Source organism: Clarias gariepinus, chromosome 22, assembly GCF_024256425.1.
Source record: "Clarias gariepinus isolate MV-2021 ecotype Netherlands chromosome 22, CGAR_prim_01v2, whole genome shotgun sequence".
In the NCBI taxonomy this organism is placed as follows: domain Eukaryota; kingdom Metazoa; phylum Chordata; class Actinopteri; order Siluriformes; family Clariidae; genus Clarias; species Clarias gariepinus.
The window spans coordinates 14,243,573-14,266,559 of record NC_071121.1 but is presented as its reverse complement, the minus strand read 5'-3'; positions in this window follow the sequence as shown (position 1 = coordinate 14,266,559).

The window sequence follows — 22,987 nt, the reverse complement described above, 5'->3', positions numbered from 1 at the left end:
TAATGCAATCTTATCTCATCCATGTTGTATTTTTACGTTCTTCATAGTAGATGCATCTACAGTACACTGACTAATGAACTCAACAGGGCAGTGGGAAAATCAGTGAGGCAGATGGTAAACAAAGCTGACTAATTTTGTAATCTGGGGAAGAAAAAAAAAATTAATTAATTAATTAATTATTTATTTATTTAGTTAGTTAGTTATTTTATTGGAACCTTACTGTATGAATTGTAATGGTGTGCGCAGGCCAATCTTTTAAACCCATTTCCACTCACTCCCAAATGAATTCTCACCACAGTTTAATTATCTGTTTTAATTATTCTTTATTAATACTGAACTTTGATTATAATTTTTGCGCCTTGGCCTGGTGAATTCCACTGGGATCAGCAATGTATGAAACAGTGACTCAGTGCTGCAGGTTCACCCTCACTATTCAGTCTCACTCGGGCCACTACTGAGGATGGCTGTCACAGCTATTTTTTTTCTTTTCAGCCTGGAAAAATATCGCAGATGTTGCTGTAGAGATATGCATTTGTTTATACAGGTAGTATGGTACAAATAAAAAAATTTCCAAAAGCCTTTCTAGCTCTTATAGCATAAGTGTATTTATAGTACCACTTTACTAAATAAACTATGCAGTATTTCAGTGACCTATAAAATTTTATTTATGATTCCACATCAGAAATATTGCATTCTGTGTAAAAAAAAAAAAAAACTTTACAGCTAAATGTAAAATTTAAATGATAATATAGTTTAATTAGAGTTATTTATTTAAATTTAACATATTAAAAGAAAAGAAATCACATTTAATAATTAGTTGCATATTCATATATGCATTGTTTAATTTTATATGAAATAAACTTTACATTAAAATATTGTAAGATTTTTTGTTATTTTATTTTTTATTAGTTCACAATATGAAAGGTCAAGACGTTTAAAAACCTTTAATGAAACAGTGTGCAGTTATGCTATGACACACAAAACAACACATTACCCTGAGCGTCAGAGAGGGGAAAGTATTTTTATTATTATTTATTTATTTATTTATTTATTTTTATTTTACAGCAGTCATGTTTTTTATGTATTAAACAATCCACATGAATCCTTACTTTCTCTAACACTACATTAAACTAAATGGATAGATTAAAACAAGCTTTAAACATAAACTTTAGGAAATGTGTCTTGATAGACAATTGCTAGGCAACAAATGGCTTTTTTTTTCAAACCGAAGTAAGACACAAACCACTTAAGCGTGTGATGAGGCTACTGTGAAAATGGTTAACATAAGAAATGACATTTAATAATTGTTTTGTTAAAAAAAAGTGTTTATGAATATATCCATGAATATGATGACATTTTGTGCTTTCACTTAAAGCATTTCATTCTAATGCAAAGTAGATTTATATGTAGAGTAATCAATATAACAATGACAGATCTTTTTCCTATAAAATGTGTGAAAAATGTTGCATTGTACAGGTAAAAGGCACCAACTTGAAATATAACACAAGGCTTTTACAAGTGTCTAATTTACAATTACAGGAAGTGCAGGATCCTGACTCTTAGGATTCCCTTAAACGTAAGTGCTAATATAATAGTATATAGATAGCATAAGTACTCCAATGTATGCTGCTTTAAATTCCAGCATACACATGAAATACTTCCCCAAATCCCTGATCCAATGTGACATTTATTAGTAAATGATATTACCTTGATTACGCTCAACAGCGTAATGGAATGGCGTTTTCATTACATACAGTATACACGCTCCAGACTGTGAGATTCTATATGCTTAACTTAATAATGCAAAGATTCAGCCAATAAACTATTAAACAGCGAAGTGTCAAATAAAGTACAAAAGGGCTTTAATAATTGTCTTGTTCTTTGATTGTTTATGTAAATGTCCGTGAAGATTATGACATTTTGTGCTTTTACTTCAAGCATTTAATCCCAGTGCAAAGTGAATTTGAAAGTAGAGTAAACAAGATAATAATGATGGGCTTTTTTCTGTAAAATGTGTGAAAAGTGTTGCAATGTTTAAGTCAATAAAGAAATTAATATATTAAATTGGAATCATCTGGTGATTTTTTTGTTTTAGTTTTACTTATCATGATACAATTTAGATAAAAAAAATGAATGTGTTATTGAATGTCTTATTATATCTAGTGTGCAAATCCAGAATGTCTAAAATGGTCATGCATACCAACAACCCAACAAAGCCATGACCTTTATCACATGGTCTTCAGCAGAATTGGTCCCTACATGGAGCCTGCGGTGTAATGGATGTGACTGCTTTGTGACGAATGCTTGGGTGTACACCTCCAAAAGCATAAACAGCACTGTCTACCTGTCAGATGTAATAGGACAATCAATCAATTGAGATGCACACTGCAGATGCTTCTAAAAGCCAGGAGCATTCTTAAAGTTAATATGGCTATCTGTGATACTCAGCAATGCCAGGAGCTATTCAGTCAATAAAGCCAATAAAACCTTGCACAAGCCCATCTCAAGAGTGCTTCAACTGTCTGTAAATAAGAAATGTAATAATACTGTATGCCTGAACAAACCAAAGAGTATTTTGTATATATACAATGCATGTGTTCTGGTAGATATCTCAAAAAAAAAAAAAAAAATTCCCATAGTGGAACATCACACATACAATCACTTTGTCTTTTTTGCCATTCCTGTTATCTGTTTTTTAATGCAATAGCAAGTACCATGGAAGAGAAATGAGCAGTCACAGTAGTACAATTCCTGCAGTCTGGAAAAATACAATATCAGATGATGGCAAAAAGTGACTAAAGGAGACATCTCTTGTTGGTAGCAATTGTAAAGATAATAGCTGTCCTACAAACCCTGGACATATTTGTAGACATTTGAATTGTGTCAAATTAGTCTCTCTCTCTCTCTCTTTCTCTCTCTCTCTCTATTTCTCTTTCCCTGATGTTTAAGACCTGAACAAAACATATTCTTAGCTTTTATTATTACAATGAATACTGTAAATACCTGATCTGAATGTTGTTGGACTGCAGGAGGAAGAAGTACCCAGAGGAAAACCACCAAGTACAGACAAAACATGCACAGATTTGTGGCGCTAATTGAACCCCTGACCCTGGAGGTGTCAGGCCACAGTGCTAACCTCTACACCACCATGCCACTGTGTATTATTATTATTATTATTATACAGGCAGCTACTTAAAGCATGTTTATTCAATTCTCACTGCAAGCAATAAAAAGCAATGCTGGGATTCTGTAAAGGCTATGCCGAATAGGCAACTTTTTTCTGCTTCTCTGAGTTGCATCAAAATATTTTTACACTACAAATGTTGGTGGTCATTTGCATCAAAAATTTTAAGTGATCTAATCACAATGTTTTGTAAAAAGGTGAATTTCCCAACTGTAGATAACCACATCTTGAACTGAATATACTCAAGCATCCACGGAGCATACAAAGTCTCATCACCACTTCTCAGTTTATCTAATTACGTCTTATTTTATAATTATTCCAACTTACAAACAAGCAATCTGAAAAAGAACAGCAATTAAAAACATCTAACTTTGAAGAAAAATCGCCACCAATGCCTGTCTTTGCCTACATACACTTCTGCACTGAGCCTGTACCAACCACAAAAACCACCAAGGTGTTTTTAGATCATAAGCCAAGGCTGGATGGAAAAATCAAAAAAATCTTATTAGTCTGTGGAAAAAATCATGACAGACTTTCAAAACAGCACCCCACAGGTCATTGGCGCTCCCTGATCCTCTGAATAATTCTTTCTATTTTTTGATGACCAAAACTTCACAGTTGAAACGCTCATTAAAAGACCCATGCAGAAGGAGACTCTTGCACTACACACTACAGCCACGTACAGTAAGGTGAGATGAATTTGGAAAGACTGACATCACCAAAGCAACAGGACCAGACAGGCTGTCAGGCATGTCATATTCACTTAAACCCCTTTCCTGTTATATTGAACTTACAGCCTCATAACACATACTATGACTGCAAATTAATCCCTGCTACCTGATATCACTCAAATAAGGATGGGTTCCTTTTTGAGTCTGGTTCGTTTTAAGGTTTCTTTCAATCGCCATCTTCGGGGTTTTTTTTTCCCAACTGAATTCAATTCACTACACACATCTTTGACCCACCTGGAGCACCCGATATTATAATGCTATTTTTTTTTCATTTAAGTTTTGCTTTTGACACAATAACCCCTGAAGGCAAACTTGGCAATCTGTGTCTAAGCACCTCCTTCCTCTCATATATTATGGATGTCATATCCAATAGACAAACTTTGAGAAAGCACATTCATGCCTCAAAAACTACAGTAAAATTGCTGATGACACCACTATAATGAGACATTATTTATTTATTTTACATTGTCTAACATATTTATTCATTTATTTCACGTTGTCCCACTCCACCATCCAAACCATAAATAGGAATTGTCATGAAGTAGTTATACTACAAATGTTATAGTTCTTAGTAGTTCTGACAAGAAAAAACCTAAAGTGTGACTTTTAAAAATTTTAAACTCAGATTGGGTTGAATGTGCCTTATACCTTGTGAGTTCAAAAAACAATTAAAAAGATAATGCAAACAAACAACAGAGGTGATTTATATGACTGCAACGGCCTGTAGCACTGATTCGATGTCTCTGACCTTTAACTCCTACCAATCGGCTGCATATATTGACCTTCACTTGGAAAATCATTCATTTGCTAATATGCCAAAAAGGGGCATCACTGGCATTCAGAGACTGACTAAACCAAAGACAGATCCACGTGTGCATAAAGCTGAAAGGCCATCAGATATCAAATGTGGACTCCCATTTCTCTTGTGGGGAACCCACATACTGTAGATATGTAAAATCTACAACAGTACTAAGACCAAGCTGCTCTATTCAATTTACTCAAATTTGGATATTTTATAAATGAATATGGATTAACTTACACTGTACTAACACACTATGCCAAAAAACATAGACATTCTAAAGGCATGCTTATTGTTTTGCACGCAAGGGATGTTTAGCATTTTCACATCATTCATTTATCATTCAATATATAAATGATCTACAAAATTGGTTGTCCAAGGGCACTTCACAACTTCAGAGAATCTGGTGTAATTGTAAGCTTTTGCTCTTGCCTCTGGTGTTTTGCATAAACTGCCCATGTCATCTAAGATTTTTTTTCCAAACGTATACAGTTTTTTTTCAATCTCCCAAAAACATGCCAACACAATGATAAACAAAAAATACAAAAACAATTAATATCTGTCTCTTTAAATTCATTAGATTCTGTTATCTTTTTTAAAATATGACCTTTAATTTTTTTTTAAATAGGCCTTTCATAATATTGTGCAGGAGTGCATACAGTATACTGTACAAGACTTATACAATTCTAATATAAGCTTTATGAATGTAATAGTGCTCAAATCAAGTCTTACTGTATATTTTCCGTCAATGTAGAATGTTTCAAATGAAATATTTTTGTGAATGCATGGACATTTTAAGTACAGTACAAGTAATCATGGTGTTTTGGAAAAGAAAATCATCTCAGTATTTAGAAAACATTGAACTTTAAAGTGAATGTGCTACAGCAGCAGAACAGAGAAGAGGAGAAGAGACTATTATGGACACAGACTTACCAAAATCGGAAAATTAAAGAGTACAAGGTACTGTAAGTAACTTGAGTTTAATCCTCTTGTGGACCTTGAGAAAAGCTAACCTGTTACATGCACATTAAGACAGGAACATTTCTGGCTTGTAGTCTGACTCAAAACAGATTTTTGGAACTTTTAGATTTGTTTTATGTACTGTATATACTAAAATGTTTTTATATACTGCATTCTTAATGCTTCATTTGAGTTTCTAAACAGTTTTTGGCATTTATTATGGAAAAGACTGGTTGACTGGTTTCTGTTTTTTTTAGTTAAACTATTGTCAACTAATTACTAAAAACATTTTTTTTTAAAAAAAAAAAAATCATTCACCCCTTAGTGGCTAATACTTTAATCAGGGTTTGGATCTCATTATCACTCTAAGGGTATATCCATCCCTTTCACTTTCACTGATCATCAAAGGGTGATGTTTGGGATGTTTGGTTCCCCATATGAAATTATGTTGTCTTTTTTGTTATACATTTGAAACTGAATTACCTATCCAAGTAAAGGTTTCAGCATGGCATTAAAGATGTATTACTATATGTAATACAGAATGACCAGAAATTACCGTAAAATGTGTTTCTTGTATGTATGATCTACACTATTCCACAGACCATTACACAGCCAGACACATTTTCTGACACTGCATATGATTCCTCTGCTCTAAATAACCTTGAAGCCTAAGCTATAACATGCTCAATGCTGCATCAGTGCTGGAGAAGTGCATTTAGAGTACCAGCCTAAGAAATAAGCAATTGATTGCACACCAGTAGCAGACAGATCTCAATTTAGAAACTGTTCAGAAGAGATTATTGCATATTTTAGATAGCTTCAGCATTGTTTTACAATGTAGAAAGAAAAAAAAATTAGGAAAGATCATTGAATTAGAATGTGTCCAAACTTTTGACAGTCACTACATACAGTATATATAAAGTAGTGTATATGTTGTGACAGTGTATAAGGTTGTTGAAACCAAACCTAAAGGTGGTCCATCAAACCTTAACTCGATCTGTGATTTTTTTTTGTTTTGTCTAGGTTTTAATTCCTAGAAACACACCTGAAGATATGCTAATGCTTAATTGCTTTAGATTGTAATTGAGCATGCAAATTTCTGTGCATAGTTCCAAATGATAGACTGGCATTCCAAACAGGGACGCTTATTAATGCTCTTCTGCCCACCTAGACTTCTCAGATTAATTGTAGTGACTATGAATTCTCTATTCAGCAAATCCAGCATATTCAGCAAATCCAACTTGAGAATAATGATGAGAATATTTTTTTATCCAATCTGTGGCCTCATTAAATAATCATCAATAATCATCCTGGTGTCCAGCAGTGCCCGGAGTGGAAAAGGTTCTATGAGGTCCAAAACGGTTGATGGACACACTGTATTTTTACAGTGGGAATGGCAGAGAACATTATGGTGTAACCATCTGGAGTAATAAAAGAGTGGTGACAAGCTTACAACAAAGCAACACTATTAATAGGCATGCTTTGGGCAGCTACAGTACAGTCTCACATTAGATAAAAGCAAAAAGTAAAGAATTCTTTAGCAGGTTGAGTTCTTTGAATCTTGAATTTTAATACTGTATGGAGATTTTAACAGTAGAGTTGGAGGAAGTGCTTTAGTGATTGATGTTCTTGAGTTCGGATATGAAAACCGTAAAGATGCAGCACAAGTCCAAATATATTTTAATGCAGAACACAATTTAGTCATTTTCTCATCAATAAGATATGTTAACAGCATGATTGTCATAGATACTGTATATCTGATTATTTTAATTATATGGTCAGTCCTGTCAAAATGAAAAAATAAATTAATATTTTTAAAAAACTTTTGATTCAGAAGGATCTAATTAAAATTATATAATCTTTGCAAAATTATTTAATCTTACAATTGTTGGAATTCGGTTCAGAATTGTCTAACACATTATTAAGACCTGAAAGAATAGTGTTGAATTGTCAACTTTGCTAAAGTGTATTCAGGGAAAAAGCATGTCTGACCATGATTGGAGATCACTTAAAACATTTGCTGAAGTTGCATTAAGAAACATCAACTTAAGAAAGAACAGCTGGGTTTAACAGTAAAAGTAAGAACATTTCCACACACTTAATGTGACAAGCACTCATAATGTAGGATCGTTAGTCAGGCTAATCAAGAAAAGTGTTAATTTGCTTGGAAGCAAGAAACATATGTCATGCAGTCTAATGAGTCCAGATTGACCCCATTCCAAAGAGATGTGCATGTCATGATAAGAATGGAAGAGCATAAAGCGATGTACCCATCATGCATAGTGTCTGAGGCGAATTTATGATTTGGGGTTGCAACAACAACAATCTTTGTTCATTCAGCAACATTACTTAAATGTGCTGAATGAACAGGTTATTCCATCAATGGATTTTTCTCTTCCCTGAAGGAATGGACATTTTATAGAACTCAAATTGTGATAAAATGGTCCTGTGAGCATGAGGAATCACTGATGCATGTGAATTGCCCACGCATGGTAATAAAAGCTCAATATTCAAATAAAAAATTTAAATAAAAGATTAAATGAAATATTAGAGTGTATGGCCTGTGTCACTTCTTTCCAAAAGCTCAGAATATTTTGACATCCTCAAAGAATATGCTTGAGGCTATCAAACTCGGTTTTACCTTCCAAACAGAGAGAAGAATATGGACACAGCCTACTAGTAGCATAGGAGTACGATGCGACCCGTGCAATATTTTAAACTACAACTCTCTATCAGCATTGAAATTAGAGTCTTCCGATAGACATATCATTCTTGTATATTTGTTGTCGAAGAACCTACTGCCACCGTCTTCTAATATGCTTGTCATGATTGGGGTGTTGTGGCAAGGTGTTGAACGCCGTGGGCGGAAGGAGCAGGCATAGAGGCGGAGGGGGGTGTTAACCAAAAAAGAGTCTTTAATAAAGGTTAAACAAAGTATAAATAAAGATACAAACAAAGGAACAAACAAACTTAAACCATACTTAACTTTGTGCTAACAGGGGCTCTCTGGCAAGACACAGACAGGGGAACAAACACACGTCCTGTGACGAGACACAGGCAGGAGGAAACACGAAACACGTCCTGTGGCGAGACACAGGCAGGAGGAAACACGAAACACGTCCTGTGGCGAGACACAGGCAGGGGGACAAACGTAACAAGACACAAACGAGGCGTGGAGCTGAAACTGGACACTAGAGAGGACGGGAGACACTAGAGAGGACGGGAGACACTAGAGAGGACGGGAGACACTAGAGAGGACGGGAGACACTAGAGAGGACGGGAGACACGTAAAGACGAGACGAGAGACCAGGAGAGGGACAGGACAAGGGCTAAAGACATGGCAATCAGCTAGGCATGGCTTTTAGCTAAACATGGTTAAGCATTGCTTAACCATGGCAGTTAGCTACACATACACCTAGCTAAGCATGTCTTTAGCCCCAACATGCACTAAGCTATACTTACCTAATAGCTTAAACACACTAGGGAATAGGGGCACAGAAACACAGACAAAGACTACCCAGTGGCTAGGCGAGGCAGCCCTCCAAGACTAAGCGAGGCAGCACTCACAAGCTAGTCGTTACTCCAAAGCCCGGAGGGACCGCACTCTAAACCTAGGCACACTGAGACGCTAGGGGGAGAGGACACACAGACAAGGGATACCCAGTGGCTAGGCTAAGGGACCCATCAAAGGCTAGGCTCAGGACCCATCAAAGGCTAGGCTCAGGACCCATCAAAGGCTAGGCTCAGGACCCATCAAAGGCTAGGCTCAGGACCCATCAAAGGCTAGGCTCAGGACCCATCAAAGGCTAGGCTCAGGACACATCAAAGGCTAGGCTCAGGACACATCAAAGGCTAGGCTCAGGACACATCAAAGGCTAGGCTCAGGACACATCAAAGGCTAGGCTCAGGACACATCAAAGGCTAGGCTCAGGACACATCAAAGGCTAGGCTCAGGACACATCAAAGGCTAGGCTCAGGACACATCAAAGGCTAGGCTCAGGACACATCAAAGGCTAGGCTCAGGACACATCAAAGGCTAGGCTCACTGGGCAACTCGGGGGAGAGGAAACACAGGATAGCTAGAGACACAGAGGGGCTATGGCTAGAAGCATGCTAGTACTGTAACTGTACTATAAACTCAACATAGCATTTAGCTAATCATGCTCCTAGCCACACATACACCTAACTGCTTACCTGCTCTAGCTAACCACAAGAACACAGGAGGACAGGACTGAATCAGCTCCACTAACACAGACACACAAAACATACACAGAGACATTGCCAATAAGAGAGCCCAAGTCAACACAACTAAAATCAAAGTACAAATTAAACAGATAACAAAAACAAACCAAAATGCCCACATAACTGACAGTGGTATTCCCAAAAATGCTCGAACCAGTTTCCCAGTCTAAACAGCTATTTATAGATTAATTGATGGCTACCTCGGTTCAGGTGTGCACTGCATCACCTGACCGAGGTGCCTGCTGGGAAACTGAGTCGGCCAACAAAAACTACAAAATAAAAACAGTGACCTCTAGTGGAGGACCCTTACAATGCTTCATGGACCAAGTCTGTTTAAAATTAAATATCTGGTAAGCATTAGCATAGGTTGTGTGAGGATCTTTTCTAAGAAAGGCATATTTAATTCCTTTATGTTCTTGGGAAAAAATTGCCTTAATTCATCATCTGCATAAAGGGAGATTTTATTATCTTTATTCTTTGTATTAAAACCCTTTATCACAGCATGGGGTCGTGTTTGCACAGCAACAAGTTAAATAGCCAAAGCAAGCAGGCTCAGTGGGCAGCCCTGGCATGTACCACTCATAGAACAAGGGAACGCAAAAGTAATGTGTTAAAAAAATTGTCAACTCCACTCTGTCAACAGCTTTAAGCGAGTAAAGTGGAATCACTACTCCCTACAGTACCTGCACTTCTTTGTCACCAGGTGTATTATATTAAAGAGTATTCTAACAAAAAATAATTAAGTTTGTCTGCTTTGGTTTCACTAGTCTAGTTAAAAGGCTCTAGCTTTTGTGACACACTCGTCACCAGGTTGATTGCATATACTGTAAATTAAGTTTTAAAGTAAATGACATCCAAATTCAAAGCTGTAGTTATAAATTTTCCCTGGTTATAAGAAAAGTCTAAAAGTTCTAAAACTGTTATGTTACTGTATATTAAAAGGACCGAAACTTCCGAAAATTATCCACAACACTTTGGAGGACAACAACATACATTTCTTCACTTTTCTACTGTCTTATTTCTTCACTCAAAAATTTTCCTTAAATATCCTCTTTCTTATTCTTTCACCTTTATTTCTTAACACATTTTTTCTCTCCACTTTATGCTTGTGTTTTTTCTATCAATGTACTTTTTCTCAGGCTTTATTGTATGACTGGCCCTATACCGGAGTGACATGGATTCACTGGAACCAAGATCTGCACACCGAATAAAGCGTTTGACAGGCTCATGTAGATGCACATACAGGTGCCATACATTTTACCTCGCTGCCTTACTGGCAGCATTGCCTAGCAACCAGTGGTGTAGGTGCCTATGGATTTGCCTGACCAGCTATCCATTATTATAAAACCATTGTAAAATGAACCCACCTTTTTATATACCGTATGTTAATGCTACTGCATTTTTTTTTCTTCTGAATGGTTCTCCTAACACTCTCTGATCATCTTATTTAAATGTGTGAAGGGGAATTTTAGAGTACACCTTCAGGTTCTCTTTTGTACTATATCTATTTGAAGTATACAGTGTTCAAAGAAAGAGGTAATTCCCTTACTGTTCTTAGTATCAAATTATACCCCCCCCCCCCCCCCAACCCCACCACCACCACCACCACCTTCCTTTATAGTTGCAACTGATACAGTACTTTGCTCTAACATAAATTAAATAAATAAGCCAAAAATTTACTTGGTTTGTTTACCGTTTTTGTTAGCACAAATTTAAATGCCTTCTCCTGTAAAACAATAGTTTTTAATACTAAAATTGAACAATAGAGTTCAATACTAACCACATAGATAATCAGATTTGATCTTCTTGCATTAGTTTTGTAAAGTGCTTCTGCCAACTTTAGTTCCCTTTCCAATTCTTGCTGTCTGAGAAGTAAAATCTCCTGTGAGACAAAAAATGAGATTACTAAGCCTCACAAATATCTTTGTGGTCCTCCATAGACATTTCCAGACATTTTTACACAATTTTATACACAAACTTCTCTGCTGCTATAATCTATGCCCCTTACATTGTGCTTTCCCACACAAGGAGCTAATTTCCCCTATCTGCCTCAGGACAGATGTCTTCACCTTATCATAGCGGTGGTGGCTACAATCAGTTTGTTCCCATTCTATCTTGCTCTAGGTACATATACGTTGTCCTTTCACTATTTAACAGGCTTGTCAGCTAGTATTTCAGATCCTTCACTTGATGGCGAGAGCATCAGAATCTGTGGCTGCAGAATGGTGTTAGCTTTCTGCTCACGTACAGGATAAGATGTTCTTCATCACTAAAAACTTAAAATGGCACAGTGCCCAAACCTGTCTCTGATGTGTTGGTGTACACCAGGAAAGGCCGATTAAAATTGGGGTTACTGAGGCCTGGAAAGCTGGTAAGCTGCACTTTTAGCTTTTGGAATGCCTCTTCTTCACATGTGTGCATGCACAGTAAAGCATTTTTTAAATTTTGTGTCCAAATATAAGGACTGTTCTTTAGTAGCTGTACTGCAGGCCCCTGTTTAATGACAATACAACATCACATTTCCAAAAAATCCTCAAAAGGTGGCAAAAGCAAGTGTCATTAGAAAGGGTTCCTTGTTAAAGAAGTTTTTCAGCAGAGGCTCTCAGTCAGAGAAGAGTGATTCTGTGTGTGTGTGTGTGTGTGTGTGTGTGTGTGTGGGAGAGAGAGAGAGAGAGAGAGAGAGAGAGAAATTCAAACTACACAGTAGCCCCCCTCCTCCTCCTCTCCTCTCGCAACTTACTACAGCCATAATTCTTTTCGAGGGTAAAGTTCAGGTTAGTTTGTTTTATTTTTACTTTGTATTTTGTATCAATCATTTTTTAGGGTTTTAGGGTTGAAAAAATCATCCTTGTTCCATTTTTCCATTATTTCGCAATTCAAGGTTTAACTATACCTGTATTTTTGTTAGTGGGTAAAATCAAACTTCTTCAGTCTTCTTCTTATGAGGATTTAGCAAGCCAAGGTCAGTCTGACACCCCAGGGACTTTGCTTTGATCTACTCCAGGTGGCATTTTTTCATGTTTGTTTTTAGGGTGATTCATCAAAACTCTTCCAACACTTTTTCCAAGTGTTGCCGATGGTCGTCACAACATCACCTAAGCCACAGCATACTGTAAGAGTGATGATGGCAGAGGACAGTGTCTATTAGGCACTGGAACATAGCAAGACCTCCATGCAGACCAAAAGGGAGGACTCAATACTGCGAATGACCTCAGTCTGTACTGAAAGCAATTTTTTTTTCTTTGGCCTAGCTTTTAGTTGAACCGCCCTCTCCCCATGCAATTGACAGGGTCATTTACTCGAGAATAGGCAAAGGATAGGGAACAAACTCAGATATCTGATTGAGGCACTGGAAGTCCTTGCAAAGCCGAATATACCAATCCAGTTTGGGATCCACAACCATGAAGTTGGACCAGGATCTACTGAACTAATGTCTGATACCATTGTGGAACATTTTGACCATCTTCACCTCAATGGCATGACAGCAGGCTTCCAGTGCTTTTTAAGGTTGCTGTCATATAAAGACACAGTGGAAAAGATTAAAAGTGGGGGAGTTTAATATCATTTGATATCAACAGTAATGTTCTAAGAATATTAAAATCTGTAGGAGCACAAAACTAATAATTGGCACTATTAGTTACAGTACATGCAGTATGTCTTACTCAACTGTCAGCAGTCCTGGCAGCCTTTTATAATTGAGCTCGAGGAGAATTTCCCAGCTTTGCTCCTTGTCAGTGCACTGTGGAACTGGCCGTGGTGCTGAACATACACTTTATTTTCTGATTAGGACCAGAGTGAGTGTGAAGAGCTTTATTCATTGGCTCCTCCTCTCCTGATATCATGTAACTCAAGGACAAGGCTAGCTCTTTGCTTGTAGATATTAGCTAATGTTATGTGAAAAATTGAAGTAAACACACTAACTAAGATTGTTTGTTATATGAAACTCAACAAAAAATGATTCACAAACTCAGAATCTGGGAACCTGCAGGTTTGGACTTACATTATTTTAAAAAATTAAAAGATTGTACATTTAAAACATGGATCACGAGTCAGTTTGGATCATGGATTTATTTAAAGAAAATGAAACGTTAGAATAATACAGTAGTAAAGATAAAGATTTGTTTCAGCTTTTATTTCTTTTATCACATTCCCAGTGTTTCAGATGTAAACAGGCCTAGTTTGTAATTGGAAATATTGCCTTTAAATGGTTTAACTAGTATTAAACATTTTAGGTAGCATTCCTTAAGGTTCTTATTAAGTTGCTAGAATTTTAGCCCATTCCTCCTAATAGAACTGCTGTAACCAGTAAGCCTCCTCGCTTGCATATGATCTTTCCGTTCAGCCTACAAATTTTCTAATGGATTGTGGCTTTGCGCTGGCCACTCTAGTACCTCAACCTTATGGTCCTTAAGCCATTTTGCCACAAGATTGAAAGTACTCTTAAAGTCATTGTCATTTGGAAGACCCCTTGGTGACCAACTTCCTACTTGATATCTTGAGATGTTGCTTGAGACAATGCCTGAAAAGTAAAGAAAACACATTTGGAATAATTAAGGAAGAGTTTAAAGTAGTTTAAGAAAGTACGAGCAGAAAGAATTTAATCAGATTTACACCACAATTGAAGGGAATTTACAAAAAAGAAACAATTGTTCTAAATTATCTATAAATTAACTAACACATTAAAACCCAGGGCAAATGCAGTATAGGGCAAATGATGAAATGAACCTACTTGTCCGCAACAACTATTATTTTTAGCTAGAAAGAATATTGTGAAAAGTTTAATGATATGTTCTGAATGTTGGGTACTGTAGACCTTGCAATAGTTGAACAAAAATTGACAGCCAGGAAACAGCTGGCCTTATGCTCTGTTGCAGACAGAACAACCTGGAGCCGAAAACACTCCACAAAACCGAGGATGACAGTGGATTTTACAAGACACACTTCAGAACTGTTCCCCCTCACAATATCCCACCCACAATGACTTGTACTCTACAAGTATGACTCCTTACACCCTGGACACAACTTATTTAATCTCCTCCCAGATGGCAGGTGCTTAAAAAACCCGGTTTACTAAAACTGCCAAGCGCAGAAAACATTTCTGTCCTCATGGAATCAACTTTATAAATAACTGATCAACAATACCTGCCATCTGCTGTGCAAACATTAACATGCTCTTCACAAACGTGTCACATCCTACTTCGCCTTTACTGTACATATACTTTGCTGTATTGCAAGAACAATTACACATCAGTTGATTTCCATATGAGACAGATTATTGTTGTCCCCTGCATCTTGTACTACTGTATATTGATTATTGTACATTCATACACCCCATCTTCTTTATTACAGTATATGCAGTGCATAGTACTGGTAATTGTATGCTTTATGTAAATTTTTGCTCTCTTTAGATGTTCTGTATATTATTGTTTTTATTTAATCTGTATAATGCTTACAGTAAATGCTGTGTATTTTCTGTGTATTGTGTACTGTCTCTAAAAATACATGTCAAAACATGCTTAACAGCAAACTTTGAGGTGATCGTGCCTTTTCAGTAGCTGCTCCTCAATTATGGAATGAGTTACCCTTACTCATTCGACAAGCTCCATCAGTGGCTTTTTTTAAATCACGGTTAAAAACTAATTTTTACTCTCTGGCCTTCAACTCAGTGTGAAGCATTTTGAGATGTTTTGTGTTTTATATCTTGTTTCTCTTTTGATTATTATTATTATTTTATTATGACTATTATTAGTAGTAGATTATTGTGTCGCTATGTTTTTAGGTGTTTCCTTTTCTTGTTACGATCATTCAAAATTTTAATTTAAATTTTTTTATTCATCAAATTTAACTTTTTATTATAAAACACCCTACTGTTTATGTCCTGATTGTTGACTTTTGTACAGCACTTTGGTCAGCTTTGTTGTTGTTTTAAACGGCTTTAGAAATAAAGTGGTATGGTATGGTATGGTATGTCTTTATTTGTGTCCATACAATTTGAGAGTCACCAATGACCAGAACCAAATTACTTGCGTGTGTTAATATACCTTGCCAATAAATCTGTGTTTTTGATGGCAATTAGACTGTTCTTCATAAATTACATAAAATCTGTAGGAACATTTTGGAAATAAGATTGGGGCCAACAACCAGAACGAGTCTGTTTTTATTTCACAGCCTAAGAATAGACAAATACTCCAATATAAAAGCCATAAACCAATAGAATTAGTGTCTCCTGCAAATAAAATTCTTGTATAATTGATCTTAATGTAAATACAAAATAAACAACATTGAATTTGCATGTGCGGTAGGGGTGGCTTAGAGGTTGGCACTGTCACCTTACACTTTCAGAATCCGGGTTTGATTCCTGCCTGGGTTTGGTTCTCGCCTCTGTGTGAATGGAATTTGCATATTGTTTCTGTGCTTGGTGGGTTTCCTGCCACAGTCCAAAGATATGCAGATTAGGCTAATTGGCTTTCCCCAAATTGTCCATACTGTGTAAATGACTATGTGATTGTGTATATGTGTATCATGATATGGATTTGCTTCCATCTACAGTGTATAGACTCATGTATACAGGATAAATTTACATGTGAACAAGCAGGTATTGGACCTATCAGATCAGATCAACAACATCTGAATCATCCTTGAAATAGCCAGAGAGCACAATCACCCCTCATGTCCCTGCTTTATCAATTTCACAAAAGCTTTTGATATGATACAGCATGACAAATTATGATTCAGTATGCTGGACATGATCTTTGCACTATACCTTCTTCAGCTACTCAGTAGTTTTTACAAGCAGCAACATAGACTAGAAGGGGATATTTATTTAGAATTAAAAGGGCATTCATTAAGATTGCAATCTGTCTCAGAGAATTGAGGAAAATGAAAATGAATACAACATGCAAATAAATCTCAGCACAACTAAGGTGATGGCAAAAGCAACAGATACTGTATAGAGTAAAATCCGGAGTTTCAGCAAACAGTAAAGCTATTTGCACATAGGATATTAAGTAGGACTGGTAATGATCATACATTTCATTACAAAGTTAAACAAGATAAAATAAAAACTTGGCTGTTTTTTTCTGAGACGTGCGGAATGGACTATGTTACACACAACTGTAGATGTGATGGCCCTCAGTCAAGAGCATTGACTGATTTCCTTTTATAACAATTCAGGAGGCTAAAGGATGAAATCAACAATTCCCCTACATTAGTCAATGAAATAGGCCAACAAATAAATAATAAATTCAGCAGTTACATCAATGTCTGTAAGTAAACTTTTGAACAAATTCCTATACCAGGAACATTTTAGTTGTATTATGTAGTTGTAACTGCTCATAGTGGATACTAACTTCATGGATAAGTTGCAGAAGTCATTTACTTAGATTGTTTTGTCTACATTGATAAACAATATTAATGCATCAACAAATTTATGTTAAAGGCAGAATTTCCAGACAAACAAAATATATACAATTAATGTAAATAAATAATGGTAAAACAAAATCTGTTTTATGTGAATCATATTGACTAGACTTAAGTAGATTTATGAAAAATGTAATTTATTTTTAGTAAAAATATCAAATGAATAGTATATTTGCAAAAGCTAAAAATTTATGCCAACATTGAAATTTTCAGTGTAGCTCCTCTCAGAGGACATAGTGCCTGCATGCCACTATTGCGTATTAATGACCACACATACTACAATCACAAAAAAACACAATTATCTTTCTAGATTATTTTATTTGGGGGATTTACTAAAAAGTAAATGTATATTTCCAGTGTCAGAAAAAGCTAAGGCGCAGAGAATGCATTTTCATTAAAGCATTATAGTGTTTATGACTGTGTTTTTTTTATTTCACCTTTATTTTGGCTTTTGATTTGGCTTGTACCAAAGAGGATAATGCTTGGGAGAATCTTGCTCAATTATTGTTCCAATAGTAACTACTTCTTGCAAGACTAGGTTACAAATGTGTAATGATTCTTAGTCCAACATCTTAAAATTCCTTTTCATCTCACACAAAGGACCTGAGATACACTGCTTCTGTGCTGTTGCTATGTGTTACTAAGGATGATTATTTATTTGATAAGGATTAAGTAATACATAAACTATGACCTTGAGTCACGGAGAAGAAAGGAGAAGAGAGGAGAAGAGAGGAAGCGGAAAGGAGATAAAAAGAAGAGGAGAGGAGAGGAAGAGATGATAGTTGTTGGAATTAAGGTGTTTAATGACTGAACATGTGAAGCTTAAAAAAAACATCTTCATTTTTTAGTGTTTTGTGTCTTCTTTCTTAACATTTTCATAACTATATTCTGCTGTTTCTTTAAATAGAAATAGAAAAATAATATGCTGGTTACTATTGTAGTTAATTTTGCAGCGCAAGCTTTATCCCTCTGTCAAATAATACTTACATTTAATTAAACATAGTGTTAATACTCATTCGGGAAAAGCTAAAAGCCAGTAAAAATGAGTGAAGCTGTAGAATTTCTTTTTATTTTCCTACAATTCTATGTAATCATTGAGTATGCTTAATGCTAATATAATTATTTGTCAATGTTTGTTGATATGAATATCTATGTTCTTGAAGATGGTTTCTTCTCCTGGTCTTGGGCATATGGGGTCGGCATACCTCATCATAAAACTGATATAAGCACCAGTAGTTTTACAAATTGTGCTAGAATAGAGGCCCTAATTGGGTTAAGAGATACCGGGATACTGTAGCTCAATGGTTCAGAAATTGGACTATGGTTCAGCAAGACACAGGCTCAAATCCCAACACCACCAAATTGACACTGTTGGGCCCTTGAGCAAGGCCCTTAACCCTCAACTGCTCAGATGTATAATGAGATGAAAATGTAAATTGCTTTGAAAATCATGTCTGCCAAATGCCTAAATAATAATGCATTTTATTTATATAAGCGCCTTTCTGGTCACCCAAGGTCACCTTCCAGATCAAGTAAGAATAAGTTAAACAATAAAACAAGATAACATTCATAACAGAGGTAACACTGAGATGTTACAAAAAATGAAATATAAAAGGAAAGTCATAATTTATGACATTTAAAACAATGACAATTCAAAAGTTAAAGGAGTTAAAATTTTGTGTGCACACAATAAATCATATTTATCTTTGTTGTACTCTGGCCTCTGTCTCCTGATTTCTGTTCAGCTTATTCTCTGGTCAGCTGGTACTTTCCTGGTCAGAAAGATTTAAAAATTTTGAATTGAGCAAAAACAAACTAACGCTGCCAACTGATTCTTTTGATTTTAAACAATAGACAGGTACATTAAACAACATTACTTACAGAAAACTACAGATGTTATATTACTGCAATTTAAATAATTTGAAATATTATTAAACTTTGAGTGCACAAGGAAAAAATGCTACTGTGCAGGAACCTGAGGGAAAGAATGTCTTTCACATATGTTATCCACCACACCACCGAATGGAGAATGCAATAAGGAGCAGGCTTGCACTATGATAATATCTCATCTTTTTCTGGCTATTTTCTGATATTATTACACATTTTCCAAAACAATATCTAGATGCATAGCTACATAAAATGACACAAAAGAACCTAAGAAAAAACAGAGGTTGGTTTTCTCTGAAACATCAGATTGAAATAAATACAAAATAATATGGAACTACAATTATACAGTTACCCTGTTGATCAGAATGTAAAAATAGATTGTTATTAAACTTATTTTTCCACTAAACACAATTATAAAATATGGCAATTTTATTGAACATCATTACATGACATTATTATTATTATTTTTATTATTATTATTATTATTATTATTATTACACAGTATGGTGCAAAAGTCTTCACATTAAATTATGTAGATTGAATTAAAGAAATGGGAACAAGTGTGTTTTGTGACAGACTGCAAAGAGCCTAAATTTAACAATGGAGTGTTTATGCAAGGACTTTAGCAGCAACCTCATTTCTCTCTCATCTGTTTCAACCACGCAGCAATCACCAATATATTAATCACCAACCTAAACATCTGTCTTCATCTGCACCTGTTTCACACTGGTTCATGCCTTACATTAGGTGTTATTTTAATGCTTAAAATAATCATAGGCCACTTTGTGACTTAACAAAGAAAAAAAATCCTTTAAAATTGGTCAGGTACAGGGACTGCCCTGAAAACCTGTCAAAAATTACAAAAGTCCTTTTTGTAAATATTTAAAAGTCCTTCAAAAGAAAGCATGGATCTCCACAAGCAAACTGTGAAGAAATGATGGGTAACTCAAGCACAGTAGGGATAAATTCATAAATTTAACCTGAATGTACACATGTCTAAAAAGCAACTTTGTGACCAAAGTATTATATTAATAACATTTTATTAAATTTAATTCTTCATCTGATAACAAACATCTGCTCAATTATTCAATGCTGATTTCTAATTCTCTGCATAGCTGAATGTAATTATTATAATGTAAATAATTTATTTTGTTCTTTTGTCAGCCATATAAGAAGTGTCCCCTTTGTGTCATGATTGTTTCTTTATGTAGGAAAACCTTAAAGGGCTTGTGGCTCATTATATATCATTGATTTACAACCAAACAGTGCTTTGTATTGTTACAATGCACAAAGAAAACCCAAATACTAATGCAAATAATTATATATGTGCTGAAAAGATTTAGAATGCTAGGTGTGGGCATATTGGATTGAGAGTCTCTTCATCAGCATAAGATATAGATTTCAACAACATGTTATCAGTTTTTAATTAGGATTATTCATTACACCTTCAGATCAATGACACCACAAAAGACACTCACAAGCCACTTCATTAGGTGTGCATTGCTAGTCCTGAGTTGGACAACCATTTCCATTAAGAACTGCCTTTATTCTTTATGGCATAGATTCAACAAGGTGCAGGAAAAAACCTTTAGAATGTTTCCTTGGTCCATATTGACATTATAGTAACAAACAATTGCCAGATGCACATATATGATGCAAATCTCCTGTTCCACCACATTCCAAAGGTGATCTATGGGGTTGAGATCTGGTGACTATGGACCATTTGTGTACAGAGAGCTCATTGTCATGTTTAAGAAACCAATTTAATATGCTTTTAGCTTCTGTGGTCATAAAGGGATGTACATTATCAGGAACAATACTCAGGTAAGCTGTGGCAATTTTTTGGGGGGGATTTTTTCCAGATTTTCTCCCTAATTTAGTCGTGTCCAATTCCTCCCCATCACTAGGGGGCACCCACATTAAGGCTACTACTAGCATTCAGCCGGGAGGGCCGAAGACTATCACGTGTTGCCTCGGAACCGCCTGACGCTTCTTTTCGAACACAGTTGGAGGAAAGCGCTAGCCGCTCCTTCCGCGGGCGCAAGCTCACAGACGCCCCCTAATTGGCTGTAGAGCCGTGATTAATGTGGGAGCACAAAGTACCTCTCATCCCTCCCCTCTGAGAGAGCTCGGCCAATCAGCTCTCTCTCCGGCTGTGAGAGGTAACAGCATCACCCGGGGATCGAACCAGTGATCTCCGGATGATAGGACGAGCACTTTACCACTGCGACACTCGGAGGCGTAGGCTGTGGCATTTAAACGATGCTCAATTGGTACTTGAGCCCAAAGTGTGATAAGAAAATGTCCCCCACACCATTACATCACCAGCAGCTGAAAACATTGATACTATACAAGGCAATATAGATCCATGCTTTCATGTTGTTTATGTCAAATTCTGACTCTACTATCGAAATGTCTCAAGACTCCTCAGACCATGTTTCCATTCTTCTGTTGTACAATTCTTGAAACAAAATTTAAATAAAATTTTTATTAATCACCTGTAAATAGCCATAAGAAGTGTTTGAAAAGCACCAAGTGTAAGCTCGGCCGTGATCACTTGACTGCTGCTTAATTAGAAGATCAGATCGATCTGGTCTAAGCTCTTTAACATATCAATCACTATTTAATACTTTACCTAACAATCTGCTGTTAATATCACATGAGCCCAAAAAAAAAAAACTGTTGAAATCACATGAGCCCAAATATTTAAAAACAATATTAATTCGCTAAGAACAGGTGGAGGGTTTGAAGCGCACAGCGCTGTACACCAAGGATGATTTTTTAAAAATCCAAATAGAGCTCAGCGTCAAATCACACTCAAATCTACATAGACACTTTGTCCGGCGCCCCATGTACACAAACACAAATGAACGTAATACAGTTTAGATTTTTTTTTTATTGTAAATGAATTATATTAAGAAATACAGCAGAATATTGTGACTTAATGGCTTTATTTTATTATTAAAATAAATAATTATTATGCTAAATAATTACATGTTAAAGCAGCACTCTTTTCTGCCTAACTTTAAGGGGGCACCCCTGCGCCCCTTATTGACCATCCACCACTGTGTTTTAATGTACTAATATAATATATTATTCCGTATATTGTGAATATATTTTTAAATATGAATATCTTTTTTTCTGATAATTATTAGTTAATATCAATTAGTGTAGCATCGAGGAATATTAATATTGTAAAATCTTTTTAATTGATTAGTAGATTAACGGTTAATATATAGAGAAATATATTTTCTTTGTGTAAGAGTAGCCTTGGTTTCCTGCTCCTAGCTGAAAGCAGTGTGGTCTTCTTCTGCTGTAGCTCTTTAGCATACTTGTTGTAAAGAGATGTTGATTTACTGTTGCCCCTCTATCAGCTCAAACCAGTATGGCGATTTTCCTCAGAGCTCTGGCATCAACAAGACATTTTTGGTCAGATAGCTGATGCTCACTTGATATTTTCCCCTTTTGCAACCATTCTTTGTAAAATCCCAGTTAATCAGCAGTTTCAAAAATACTCAGACCAACCCATCTGTCACCAACAGCCATGCCACGTTGCCATGTCTAAATGCATTGGGGTGCTGCCATGTGATTGGCTGATTAGATATTTGCAAGAAAATGCTGTTGAGCAGGTGTACCTAATGGAGTGGCCTGTAAGTCTATAAGTATGTAAATCTGTTGTGGAGCAAAGTTTATAGTGGGATATGAAATGTGCTCATTTAATATATCAAAACATGCAGTTTACTCACTTAACATCTGCCATTAATT